This window comes from Antechinus flavipes, chromosome 4 (assembly GCF_016432865.1).
Source record: "Antechinus flavipes isolate AdamAnt ecotype Samford, QLD, Australia chromosome 4, AdamAnt_v2, whole genome shotgun sequence".
NCBI lineage: Eukaryota > Metazoa > Chordata > Mammalia > Dasyuromorphia > Dasyuridae > Antechinus > Antechinus flavipes.
This window is the reverse complement of record NC_067401.1, coordinates 292652073-292666682: the sequence shown is the minus strand read 5'-3', so window position 1 is coordinate 292666682 and position 14610 is coordinate 292652073.

Sequence of the window (14610 nt, the reverse complement as noted above, 5' to 3'; positions counted from 1 at the left end):
ATTGCCATGGTTCCTGGGAGCCTGGAAAATGACAAATTAAACCTGAAATGTGAGGAGGGACACTCCTCTCATATCACTTCTAGACACTTCCTTAGGGGCTTTGTAAATTCTGAGTAAATAACTTCCCTCAAAGGCCTTTTTTAAGGTAGCCAGAGCAGCAATTTTTAAATACCATTATTGAGAAGAGAAACTTCTAAAACAGGGAGTAAAGATAAACTTGACAAACTACAACCACCACAGACAAAAGGACTAAAAAGAAGGAAGAAATTAGTGTAATCCATGTATAGCAATTAGAAAAACAACCTCTGGGCTCAAATAAGTTTGATTTTAAATCCTTTGATTTAAACATTTTCCTTCTTTCCTTTTGCCCCCACCTGGAGCTTTCCACTAAGAACATAACAATTTGGCTCACATCTTTCTCAGCATTTTAAATCTTATGTAAGTCAACAGGACACTAAATATAGGGCAAATTGTATTTAATATGTCAGAAAATGCAGAGTTCACATTAATGTCCATAAACAGTTCCTCTTCTCTTTCCAGGAGCTCTCTGGCTGCCTGATTTACCTATATAATCCTCCACATTTATGACTTCTACCCTAATATTTTGGATAGAGAACCCCTAAAAGGGGAAAGAGATCAATATTATTAGGGAAAAAAGCCCCCTTTCCTCAGAAGCTACATAGAACATACCTCTGCCCACTGACTTCTGATATAGATTCACAATTCACATGCCATACAGGTTATCTGAGTCTTGACTGACTTCAGAGCCAGCAAGTTCAGTATTTCAAAAGACTATCAGGATCATGGACAATCATTTTTCATCTGATGACGTTACTTCTTTCGATTCAATCAAGAAAAACATGTTCACATTTTTTAAAGGGATGATCAGATTTTGGAATACTCCTTTACAATTAATTTAATACTTCATTATGTGATTCTTTCTTTTGTGATTAGATCCTAGCCTTTTTAGGCAGGGATATGGCCAGAAATAAATTCCTTTGTACACATATATCTCTTCTTTTGAACCTGCATCTCATCAGGCTTCATTTTTAAAAATAGGATCATAGATCTAGATTTAGAAGGGACTCTGGGGCAAGTTTTTGCTCCTTCTTGGGCTTTTGTTTCCAATCATCTAGATTTCTACCTCATTACTCCCCAGAAGGCTTCTTACTCTTGAAGAACCTTGTAGCCCCTTCATCTGATTTGTCATTTCCCTCTGAACGCCCATTTTAGTGAAGGGCCACAAGGTCAGCTATGTCTGATGTCTTCTCTCCCATCTTGTCCCTTTGAAGTCTTAAAACCTTTATCCTTATCTTCTCCTCCATCTTTTTATCTTGGTGATCTCATCTGTTCCCACAACTTCAACTACCACTTGTGTGTTAATGACTGTTGAATCTAGATGTACAGCTTCAGAGCCCCACTGACAAATATCTATTAAACACCTCTATCAGGATGTGTAAATGGTATCTCAAATTTAGTACTAAATCTCAAATTCATTTTGTCTTCTCTCTTCTCAAATGTGTTCATCCTTTAGACTTTCCTGTTTCTGTCAATTGCATAACTGGTCTTAAAATCTTGGAATCATCTCCTTGTTTCACACTTCACATATAATCAGTTGACATGTATTATCAATTGTACATTTCTAATACAGTACTTCTTATCTCATGCACTGCTACCATGCTACTTGAGACCATTATTTCTTTTTGCCTGGACTATTTTATTAGCCTCTTAATTGGCCAGTCTTTGTTAGCTTAGTTTCTCTCCAATCCATTCTGCGTAGCAGTGCTAGATTGATTTTTCTTAATATACAACTCATATCAGAGCACTGTCTTGCTCAAAAACTCTTAGTTCTTGTGTCTGTTGAATAAAGGTGAGATTGTTTAATTTGATAATCTCTCTACAATCTATCTCTTCTCTTACATTATACAGACTCAGGTCTTCTATGCAATATTGAAATAAAATTATTCAATATTCTTTGAAACCAATTTATAGATTCTTACTTCCATGTCTTTGCTCACAAAGCTGGAATTCCCACTCCCCAACTCTCACATTCATGTCTTGATACCAGTTATTTTTTACAGCCTACCTCAAATACTATGTTACTCATGCAGTTTTCCCTATATTAAATACCCAAAGATAAATGATAATTTCTCTGAAATTTCTTTGCCCTTTTCTTATATATTTATCACATTCTATTTTGTGTTATCTCTTCTAGTATTTACTTCTATTAAATTTAGATTTCCTAGCAAAGTTTCTTAAACTATGAATTTTGACCCCATATGGAGTTATATAACTAAATGTGAGGGTCATGAAATTACAATTTATTATCAGTAAGTGTTTGATTTGTATACTATTTTATATACCTACATACCCAGAGTTGTATAAAAATTTCTCTGGTGAAAAGAGGTTGTCAGTGGAAAAAGTTTAAGAAGCCCTGTTCTACTAAACTATAAGTTTCTTTCTTTCTTTTTTTAAATCAAGTTTTTATTTACAAAACATATGCATGGGCAATTTTTCAACACTGACTTTTGCAAAGCCTTCTGTTTCAAATTATCCCCTCTTTATTCCCACTCCCTTCCTTAGATGACAGGTAGTCCAATACATGTTAAATGTGTTAAAATATATGCTAAATCCAATATATGTATACATATTTATACAGTTATCTTGCTGCACAAGAAAAATCGGATCAATAAGGAAAAAAGACTGGAAAGAAAACAAAATGCAAGCAAACAACAGAAAGCATGAGAATGCTATATTGTGGTCCACATTCAGTTCCCAGAGTCCTCTCTCAGATTGTAGATGGCTCTCCTCATCACTGAACAGTTGGGATTGGTTTGAATCATCTCATTGTTGAAGAGGACCACGTCCATCAGAATTGATCATTATATAATTTTGTTGTTATCGGGTATAATGATCTCCTGGTTTTGTTCATTTCACTCAGCGTCAGTTCATGTAAGTCTCTCCAAGCCTTTCTGAAATCACCCTGCTGGTCGTTTCTTACAGAACAATAATATCCCATAACAATCACATACTTATTCAGCCATTCCCCACTTGATGGGCATCCATTCAATTTCCAGTTTCTTGAGACTACAAAGAGGACTGCCACAAACATTTTTGCACATGTGGGTCCCTTTCCCTCCTTTAAGATCTCTTTGGGATATTAGCCCAGAAGAAAGACTGCTGGGTCAAATGGTATGCACAGTTTGATAGCTTTTTGAGCCTACTTTCAGATTTAAATTATAAGGTTCTTGAAAGGAGAGCTCATAGTTTACTTAATATTGTAATTCAGGGCCCAAAGAAAGCCTTGAACATAGTCAGTGCTCCATACTAGGATACATATTTAATGAATGAATGGATGGTGAAGAAGGTGACAATCTGCCTTCTTATCTTTGAAGAAGAAAGATTCATGGGATGATTATATAATGACAAACGAATGTAGATGATTCTTTTTCTTTACTCATTACCTTTGGATACATCTTGATTATTATTTTTAAAATCTTTCAAAAACAACCATGATATCCAGACACTGAAAATACTGACTACAATTAGGTAAGCAGGTTTCCTCCACTCCCCACCCCCCAGATTGTTTCTAGAATATGTCAGAAAAGAAAATGATTTAGAGTGTCAAGAGCATCAGTAAAATGAAAGGAAACAGTTTTGCCTCATTCTAGTCAGGTTTTGTCCTCTCACATTAAACACTGTGATTTTTGGCATTCTTGACAAGTTTATGAGATTCTCTATTATATAATTTATTTCTTTTGCATGCACACAAAGCAAAAGAGAGAGAGAAAGAGATATAAGGAGCACATGAGAGAAGAGAATAAAGGGTAGAAAGGAAAGATAAAAAATAGGAGAGTAGAAGAGGAGGGGATAAAGAAAGAAAGAGGCAATGACAGAACCTGAGAGGGGGGAAGGGAAAACAGAGGAGAAAGAGAGAAGAGAAGAGAGGACAAAGAAAGAAGGAGGAAGAATAATAAGGAGAAAAACTATTTTCTGTCTTTTGTATAAAGACCGCAACAATTCTAGTTTGGCTTAGGTATTAGAATGATATATCTTATAAAAAGAGTTTGGCAGAATGTTTTTTCCCTAGATTTTTTAGAATAAAATTTTCATAGTATATAACATTTCCAGTCTGAAATCCTCTTATTCCTTTGAGTGAGAAAAATCTACTGATCTTAAAGTATTAATAGATGATGAAAAGCAGTGTTTTGAAGAGAAATTTACTAAGACATTTTAAAGAAATACTCATTGCTGTTTCTGTAACTCAAAGTAACACACATATGGTCCAATTGGTCAGTTTATTTTGTGACTCTCTAGAGTATCTGATATGGTATGATTAATTCCTTTGCATTTGACCCTGCTATAACTCTTGGAAGTTTCTATTGTGACTGAGTGCATAATCTCCTAATTGAATGCCTAAAAGCATTATTAAGTGTTTATCATGTAACTGGGTCCCACTGTATTTGAAAGTTAGAGACATTCAAAGTAGATTAAGGCATGCCTTCATATGTTTGTGTTGTTACTTCAACAAGTCCCTTTACAGATGTTCCTAATTGGGTGAATTTACTTTAACCACAAAACTTTAGCACTTTTTGTTATGTATTATTATTATTATTATTAATAATAGCTCAAAGTTTACATTTAGAGAGCATTTATGGTTACTTAACATAAATTATCTGATTTAATTGAACCCTTACAATAACTCTGTCTCTTTACAATAACAATCAGTAATATATATATATATATACTGATAAGAAAACTGAGTCTGAGAGATTATGTGACTTCCTAACTATTTTGGACTATTCAGACATTTAGTACTGGAACCTAAATCTTGCAACTCCAAGTCCTTATGCTGTTATTGCATCATGTTGTTTTTTCTTAGTGCTGGATATATGTTTAAGAACAGAAGTGTAGGAAGGTCAAAGTCAATCCTAATTCCATAACAAATTGTCCCACAGTTTCCTGAAAAATGTAAGGAATGTAATTACCTGGGAGGTTTGAGGTATTGAGGTAATATTTATACATTATTTTGCAATATGTGAACAACTTGTGAATGAAACCCTTGCTCCTTAACCCCTGTCTCATTTTTACCTTATTAACTCTTAACTTTTGCTAATTCATACTATGACCCTTTATCCTTGTTTGTGAACTCTATTATTTATTCAGGAAATCTAGAAATTATACTGACTTAGTCCACTATAGCTGGATCCTTTATTGCTTTTATTACTTTTTTTTTTTTTGATTCTATCACATTTCCCTAGATTAGTAATTGTCAAAGGATGATTCATCAAAAACTGAGGGTATCCCTCCAGACTCTTTTAGGGAGTCCATGAGGTCAACACTATTTTAATAATATTACTAAAATGATATTTGCTTGTTAAAATACACCTCCAATTTCCAACTATATCTGTGCATGGCCAGATTTTCTTCATCTATTTTAACCAAAACAACATATTGCAATAGATTGAATGCAGAAGCAGATAGAAGAATCCAGCTGTCTTCTATTAAGCCAGAAATTAAAGAGCTTTGCCAAACTATGTAAAACAGTGCCACTCTTCTTACTACCTTTTTTTGGTTTTGTTTTGGAAATGTAGTTATTTATCACTGAATATACCATTTATATTGATATGTAATAATTTTATTATTATTTTTAGACAAGTTAGTAAACATTTAAGAATGTATCAGTTTTAATTTAGAATAAAGTGATTATCTATAGATCTAAACCACATAAACAAAAACACTTTGGAGTCTTCAATAATTATTAAGAGTTTAGGAGGATTCTGGGAAGATAGCAAAGTAGGTCCCAAAATTTCAAGCTCTTCAGATTTCCCTTCCCAAACAGAACAAATTTGTGCTTCAGGGCAAACAAAGACAGGTGAAAAACAAAGAAGAGTAGGGGCAGAACAGGGGTCCTCTTGGGACAACCCAAGCAGATCTGAAGAAAGCCCTCAGGCTAGTATTAACTTCTGTGAAGTGCAAACAGTTCTGAGCTAGCTCCACTGAAATACCAAGTGGGTACCCTTGGGGTGAACTGGGTTTGGCTGGAGCCTCCACAGGCTCCACCATAGAAACTTTCACCTCCGGACTGCATGAGGAGTTGGGGGAAGACAGACTAAACCTCAGCTAATTAGGAACACTATGCCCAGCTGTGCTGCAGAGATACCGCCTGAGGTGAGAAGGAACCAGCACCTGGTGAGTGCAGAGGCAGTCATGCAAGGACATTGGACATTGCTGGCTGCAGGCACTTGCAGGAGAATGGAGGCTTTGGTTTGGGGTTCCAGGTTGGGGGAGAGCTGAAGTGAAGCTAGAAGTAATATCCTCCCTCTAAAATTAGAGGTACTTACACAAATACTTCTCATTAAAACAAAACAAAAAAAAATGAACCCACAAAGAACAAAGAACCCAATCATAGAAACTTACTGTTTTCTTTATTCCTGAGTTTATATGATTGGCATAAATTTTCTCAGAGAAAATTTATAGATGAACTAAATCAAATAAGAGACATTGAGGAAAAACTAAAAAAATAAAAACCATCTGAGAAAAGAAAATTATGGGGGGAAAAGTTATCTAACAAGAAAAGGAGATAGTCTTAAAGATGGAAATAAGTCTGAAAACTAAAGTTGGACAATGGGAAGTCAGTGAAATAATGAGACCAAGAAATAACAAAACAATATAAAGAATGAAAAAATAGAACAGAATGTAAAACATCTTATAAGAAAAACAACAGATCTGGAAAATAGATCAATGACAAGAATAATTGGACTACCTGAAAGCTGTGACCACACAAAATAATCTTGAACACAACAATATAAGAAATAGTCCAAGAAAATTGTCCTGGACTTCTGGACTGATAGAACATGAAAGTAAATTGAAATAGAAAAAAAAAAAATCCACTGATCACTATCTCAAAGAGATCCTTTGTGGGCAACACATAGGAATATTATTACCAAATTTTAAAACCCCCAGATCAAAGAGGAAATTTTGCAAGACACACACACACACACACACACACACACACACACACACACCCCAATTCAAATATGCTGGAACTACAATAAAAATAATACAGGAGTTATGACCACAATAGGTCCTGGAATCATACATACTGGCAATCAAAAGAACTAGACCTGTGGACAAAGACATCACATCCCATAAAATGATCCATAACATTGAATAAAAATAAAAAAAGAGACATTTAACAAATGAAATTTATTGTGATATATTTTGAATCTTCCCTGATGTTCTGCTGGAAACATGATAATGTTCTGTTCTGTTTTGTTTTTATTTTTATTTTTTCTCTTTCTTTTTTCTTATTACATGAAATAAATACAAAAAAAAAAAAAAAAGAGTATAGAGAGATTCTGAGACCCAAAACTTAGACAATACTGTCCCAAAGTATCCCCAAATTCTTCTCTTTTCTCAGTCAATAATACAATCAACAAGCTTTTATTAGGAATCTGTTATGTGCCTGGGGATACAAAGACAAAAGCATAACACTAGTTGCTCTCAAGGAACTTACACTTTATGGGGGAGACAAAGTGAACACAGAATAGGTAAATAGGTACAAAGTGAGGAGCAGGGCACTAGCTATGGGGTTTAGGAAAAACTTCATTTAGATAGTGAAGCTTGACCCAAACTTTAAAACAAAATAGGAATGATAAGACTCAAAAGTGAAGAGTGAGTGAATCCTAAGAAGGGGAATCAGCCAATGTAAAGGAAAAGAAGCAACAAATGAATTGCTATGTGTTAAGAAACTTGAAAATTAACCTCTCATATTTTACTGAGAAGATTGAGGCTATTGAATATGGGTTAGTGGTAGAGGAATCAAATCTCTTACTTTATTTTTCTAAAGTAAACCCTTACCTTCCATACCATTTCCTTCTATTTCTTTCATGATCTTATTCTGTTAATTGTCCCCTCTCTTTCATGCATCTTCAGTTTCTAATGAATCTATCCCCTGAGCTTATAAAAATATTTATTTTGATCTTTCATTAAACAACATCAATGATCCTTTTTTTTTTTTTTTTACTACCTACCTCTCTTTTCCCATCTCTTTCAATCTTCCCATTAACTGCTAAACTCCTGTTCTCACTTCTTCATTGCCCTATTAACTTCTCACCATATGACTTTCAACTTCACAATTCTACTGAAATCTCTCTTTTCAAGGTCACTTTATAGGGATGATTTATGCCCAACATGTAGTAGAGCATTCAAGTTCATGTTAGTCTGATTAGTCACGGTCAGACACACAATGTTGGGATGTTATTTTGGTCCCTTTTGAGAATAAAGGACAACCAACCAATGATTTAACTATTAATAAGTTCAGGGGGCTTTTTCTATCCTCTCCCTTCTTGATTTTCCTTTTTTTTCTTTCTTTTTCTTCCCTCTTCCTTTTTACAATATTTGATATCTTTTCCTCCTTTGGCTTCTGTGACATTTTATTCTCATAACTCTCATTATATAGTTTTGACTGCTCCTGCTTTGGCTTTCCCCCCTTTTCCCCCCCAGTCCTTCATCCTCTATATGTTCCTTAAATATGGGTGTCCCTCAAAGTTTTACTCCTAGTCTTGTTCTGTCTCTGTTCCTTAAGTAGATAATTTTTTCAACACTTGTGGCTTTATGGATCACCTCTTTGTGCTTGTTGATTGGTTGATTGATTGATTTGTGAAAGACGCATATTTACATTGTGGTTGGTAATGAGTATAGGCAATTTTTGTTAGGAATGTGTCAATGAAAGCTAGCATGGATTTTAGATATTGAAAGAATGAAAGGGTGAAGTTAAGGTTTTGCAAGAATAGATAAGATCAAAATATATTTCTAGGAAATGAAGGAAGGATCCAATATAAACGGAGAGATTAAAGATAAGAAGAGATTATCAAGGGATCAAATTCCTAGAAGACAATGATGAGAATAGTATGAAGATCATAGAGATGGGATATAAAGTAACATGGCAGAATTGAAAGAGAACTGACATTAGAGCCAATGGTACTTGAGTTCAACTCCTAACTTTTATACATAATGATTGTGTTTCCTTGGGCAAGTCACATAAGCACCCAATATTCTAGATAACTCTCTAAGACTAGAAATTGCAGAGAATATACTGACCTACACTGATAGAAGCACTTTCCTTATCCAGAAGTTAGTTCCTACAATAAAGTGGGAAAAACATTTTTACAGTCAAAGGTTCTAATAAAGGCCTCATTTCCAAAATATATAGAGAATTGACTCTAATTTATAAGGAATCAAGCCATTCTCCAATTGATAAATGGTCAAAGGATATGAACAGACAATTCTCAGACGAAGAAATTAAAACTATTTATAGCCATATGAAAATATGCTCCAAATCGTTATTAATCAGAGAAAGGCAAATTAAGACAATTCTGAGATACCACTACACACCTGTCAGATTGGCTAGAATGACAGGGAAAGGTAATGCGGAATGTTGGAGGGGATGTGGGAAAACAGGGACACTGATACATTGTTGGTGGAATTGTGAACACATCCAGCCATTCTGGAGAGCAATTTGGAACTATGGTCAAAAAGTTATCAAACTGTGCATACCCTTTGATCCAGCAGTGTTTCTACTGGGCTTATACCCCAAAGAGATACTAAAGAAGGGAAAGGGACCTGTATGTGCCAAAATGTCTGTGGCAGCTCTGTTTGTAGTGGCTAGAAACTGGAAAATGAATGGATGCCCATCAATTGGAGAATGGCTGAGTAAATTGTGGTATATGAATGTTATGGAATATTATTGTTCTGTAAGGAATGACCAGCAGGATGAATACAGAGAGGCTTGGAGAGATTTACATGAACTGATGCTAAGTGAAATGAGCAGAACCAGGAGATCATTATATACCTCAGCAATGATACTGTTTGAGGATGTATTCTGATGGAAGTGGATCTCTTCGATAAAGAGAGCTAATTCAGTTTCAATTGATCAAGGGTGGACAGAAGCAGCTACACCCAAAGAAAGAACACTGGGAAATGAATACTTGCAGTTTTGTTTTTCTTCCCGGGTTATTTATACCTTCTGAATTCAATTCTCCCTGTGCAACAAGAAAACTGTTCAGTTCTGCAAACATATATTGTATCTAGGATATACTGTAACCTATTTAACATGTATAGGACTGCTTGCCATCTGGGGGAGAAGGTGGAGGGAGGGAGGGGAAAAATCGGAACAGAAGTGAGTGCGAGGGATAATGATGTAAAAAATTACCCTGACATGGGTTCTGTCAATAAAAAGTTATTTAAAAAAACAAACAAACAGAAGTTAGTTCCTTATGCCACTGAAATCAAAGATTCAGTCACTATCCTATTTCAGAGCTATAAATGGAAAACAATGAATCAAGGCCCAAGGAACTTCAGAACTGAAGCCTTAATTCCTGGATATTATGTCTGAAGGTCTAGTTTAGAAGGTGGAGTAGCAATAGTAGTGACAAACTAGATGGCCTGGATAAAGAAACATAGTTAGAGAAGAGTTATTTAGTGCCTCTCTCATTAGGCTTTTATTTTGAGAGGCAGATTGAAAACTAGATTTAGGGCAAAGAAAAACTGTTTGAATCTCACATCAGTCACTTACTAACCAAGTGATTCATTGCCAAGTTGTTATTTGCTATGGACCTTGATTCTTCATCCAAAAAATGAAGAAGTTGAATTGTTGACTTTCAAAGTTTGTTCTAGGTTTGAGTCTATGATTTTTTTGATATATGATAAATAGAAGGATGCTATTTGCAAGGAGAAGGGCTACATCTTCATCAGACACTTGCATCAGGACTGGGAGATTGTGGAATAAGGGAGAAGAAGGAATGAACACTCTTAATTTTCCCAGTAAAATAGGAGGTAAGGTCATTTGCAGCGTGGGTAGCCTTGGGGCTGTTGTTCTGGATTTGAGGAGTAAGAAATAGTTAATTCAGGGAGCATGATAATTTCCAGTAGAATTAAGACAGCAAAAACTATTGAATTTCTCTTCTCAGTAAGACAATTGTTAAAAGAGGAATATAGGACATGAGAAATACAAATATAAAAGCAGTCTTTAATCAAACAAACAAATGTATATTGGATATATAAGTGCAAGGCACTGTGGAGGATACAAAGAAGTAGTGATTAAGGCAATCATCTGACAACTCTTGCCCTTCATCCTTGGACTCATTGGCATCAATCTTTGTTTAAAATTTTTATTTTTAATTGAAAATTATTTCTCTCCTTCCTGCTTCCCCTTTGAAAAATGGAAAAACAAAACATTTACAACAAATATACTTATCTCTGCAAAGCAGATTCTTTCATTGGTCATATCCAAAAGTGCCATATTCTACATCTTGAACTGCTCACCTCTCTCTCAAGAGGTGGATAGCACATTCATCACTGGTTTTTTGGAGTTATTCTTAGTTACTGCATTTATCAGAGTTCTTATGCCTTTCAAAACTACTTGTCTTTATCACATTGTTATTATTACATAAATTATTCTCCTAATCTTTATTTCAGTCTGCATCCATTCATACAAGTCCTCCCGGGTTTTTCTGAACACTTATTTTTGTTTGTTTGTTTCTAATAGCACAATAATATTCCATTACATTTGTATACCATAATTTGTCTAGATCTTCTTTAATCAATGGTTGTTGTTGCTGTTATTATTGTTGTTGAATTGTATCTATTTTAGTTGTTTGACTCCATGACCCTATTTGGCATTTTCTTGGCAAAGATATTGGACTATTTCCTTCTTCAGTTCATTTTACAGATGAGTAAACCGAGGCAAACAGTTAAGTGACTTGTCCACAGCCATACTGCTAATAAGTGTCTGAAGTCAGATTTGAATTCAGGTCTTCCTGACTCCAGGCTGTTGCTCTATCCACTGCTCCATCTAGCTGCTCCAATTTGATGCCTCAATTAATACATACCTTTTAATTTCTAGTTCCTTGCCACTACAAAAAACAAAACAAAACAAAAAAACTAGTATAAATATTTTTGTACATATGTATCCTTTTCCTCTTTATCTCTAGACATATAGGCCTAATGGTGGTATCTTTCTCAATGAACATACTCATCCGTCTTCTTTTCATTCCCATAGTAACCGTTATAATTCAGGTCCTTAAACTCTCTCAAATGGACTATTATAATAGCCTCCTGAGTAGCCTTCTTGCCTTTAGTTTTCTTTCTTCCTTAACCATTCTTTTCACTGCTATCACTGAAATATTTCTAACATAATCTGATCATATTTCTAATTTCCTCAAGAATTATCAGCAGCTCCCCTTTGCCTAATGCATAATTCATACAGTTCTTATCCTCCTATTCACAGGACTTCAAAATGTGGTCTTGACCTTTCCACTCAACTCCATCTTATACTATTCCCCTTTCTTTTGTTACGACCAGATTTCTTGACTCTTCTCTTTCCCCTGTTCTTGTCCTGCTTTCTATTGACAATATACCATATTCAAATTATTTCTCATGCCTACAGTGAGTTAATTATTCCTTTCCTCTATTTCATTTTGTTGAAAGTGATCTCTTTCTTTAGGTCTCATTTTCTACATGAAGAATTCCCTGATTCCCCACAATGAGAAGTGATTTCTTCTTACTCAGAATCCTCGTAGAACTCTGGATTTTTCCTTTGCTTTTTATCACATTCTGCCTTCTATTATAGGTGTGTGTGTGTGTGTGTGTGTGTGTGTGTGTGTGTGTGTGTGTGTGTGTGTGTTACTGTTAGATTATGGAGTAAAGTTTGGAGTATATGACCTCTAAAATCCCTTCCAGTTCTAAATCTTATGATTTTGAGACCCTATTACTTCTAAAATCAAATATAAAATCCTTTTTGGCATTTAAAGCTATTTACAATCTGGCCCCTGCCTGCCTTCCTAATTTTTTTTTTTCACTTGATTTCTCTCCATATACTCTACAATTCAGCTATACTGGCCTATTTGGTATTCTTCATACATGCTACTCCATCTTGACTCCCAGCTCCTCATATTTTCACTGGAATGTTTTCTTTCCTCACCTCTGCCTCCTGGATTCCCTAGCTGCCTTCAAGACACAGTTAAAGTCCCACTTTCTTCAGTGGGTATTTCCTGGTAACTGCTAGTGCCTTTCCTCAGATATTACTTCCCATCTTTATGAGATATATATATCTTACATGCAAATGCTTATTTTCATGTGGTTTCCTCCATTAAAATGTGAGCTCCTTTAGAATTGAGACCATATTTTTGCTTTTCTTTGTATTTTCAGGGATTAGGACAGTTCCTGGCACCCAGTAAGTACTTAAATGTCTGTTAACTCTTTTTTTTTTTTTTTTTGGTGAGTCTTGGTTATAGCATACATAGTGTCTAATAAATATTTGTTATTTTTGCTATTTCAGAGGCAAAACATATTCCAATGTTTCCCAATGCAAAGCAATGGAAAATGCCAAAAGAATGATGAAAATAGTGAATCTTATGTGAAGTCAGAGGAAAGCAGAATCCTTTAAGGTCATGGTACTGGAGCTTCGTGGAAGAGCTGATTTAATTTTTTAAAAAAACCTCTGTTCAAAAGTACAAATAGCAAAAGAAACTTAGAGTTGTTATTTCAGTTTACTTTGATTTTATTCATTCCGGATTCTCTTTATGTTATAAACTAATCTGATTTCTTCATAATCCAATTTTCTGATTCTTAGGTGAGATGTGCACTCAGAGCTTTGGAATTAATATGATTGGTTTAATTTTTATTATACCAAACAATGTAATTTCCTTCCTTCTTGGATATAATTGGGTAGAGATTAGAAGCATTGAGTTAAAAAAAAAAGAACCTATAGTATATCATGTCTTCATATATTATTATTTGTTGGACCTGTTATTATTGGAATGTTGAACTCTATGTTTCTCTCTAGAAAAATATGAACATTTTGAAAAGGCATTATTTGGTGATTCTATTCCTTCTTATGCCTTATTCACCTTCTTAGCATGAGAACTTGTGAATGTTTCATTAAACTATTTTACAGAATCATAGAATTTCACATTGTTTTTGTCATGGCCCATTTTTAGCAGTTTGGTGAAATCTTTGGAATCTAAAGAGAAAAAAAAATGTTACTGAAACAACCAAACCTGGATTTCTTAACTTTTTTTGTGTCATGGACCCTTTTGGTAATCTATTCGAACCCCTTCTCAGAATAATATTTTTAAATGCATAAAATATATAAAGTTATAAATGAATCAATTGTATTGAAATATAATTATCAATCTGTCAATAAAAAGTTATTAAAAGTTTTTTTTAAAAAATGCTGCATAAATCTTTCCTGCTTATAAACTTTTCTCCTGTTAATCCTCTGAGAAAATGAATACAATATAAAACCTCTTTTGTATATTCTACAGAAATAACAATCCAACAAAGGGAATGAATGCTTACTACTTATATCTTTTTTGTGTAATTTTAAATTTACAATTTTGGGGGATGTTAAGTTAAAGAACTAAAAGCTAAATAAAATAACATATATCATTAAAAAAGAAATATAATTATCAAAATATTAAAAACAAATTCTGAGGTTAACTCTAATATAACCCAACTTTGAGAAATAATTCCCTCCACAACATATTCAAAAAGTAGTCTTGTACTTGAAGATTTTCACTGACAGGAAGCCCTCTGGCTTCCAAG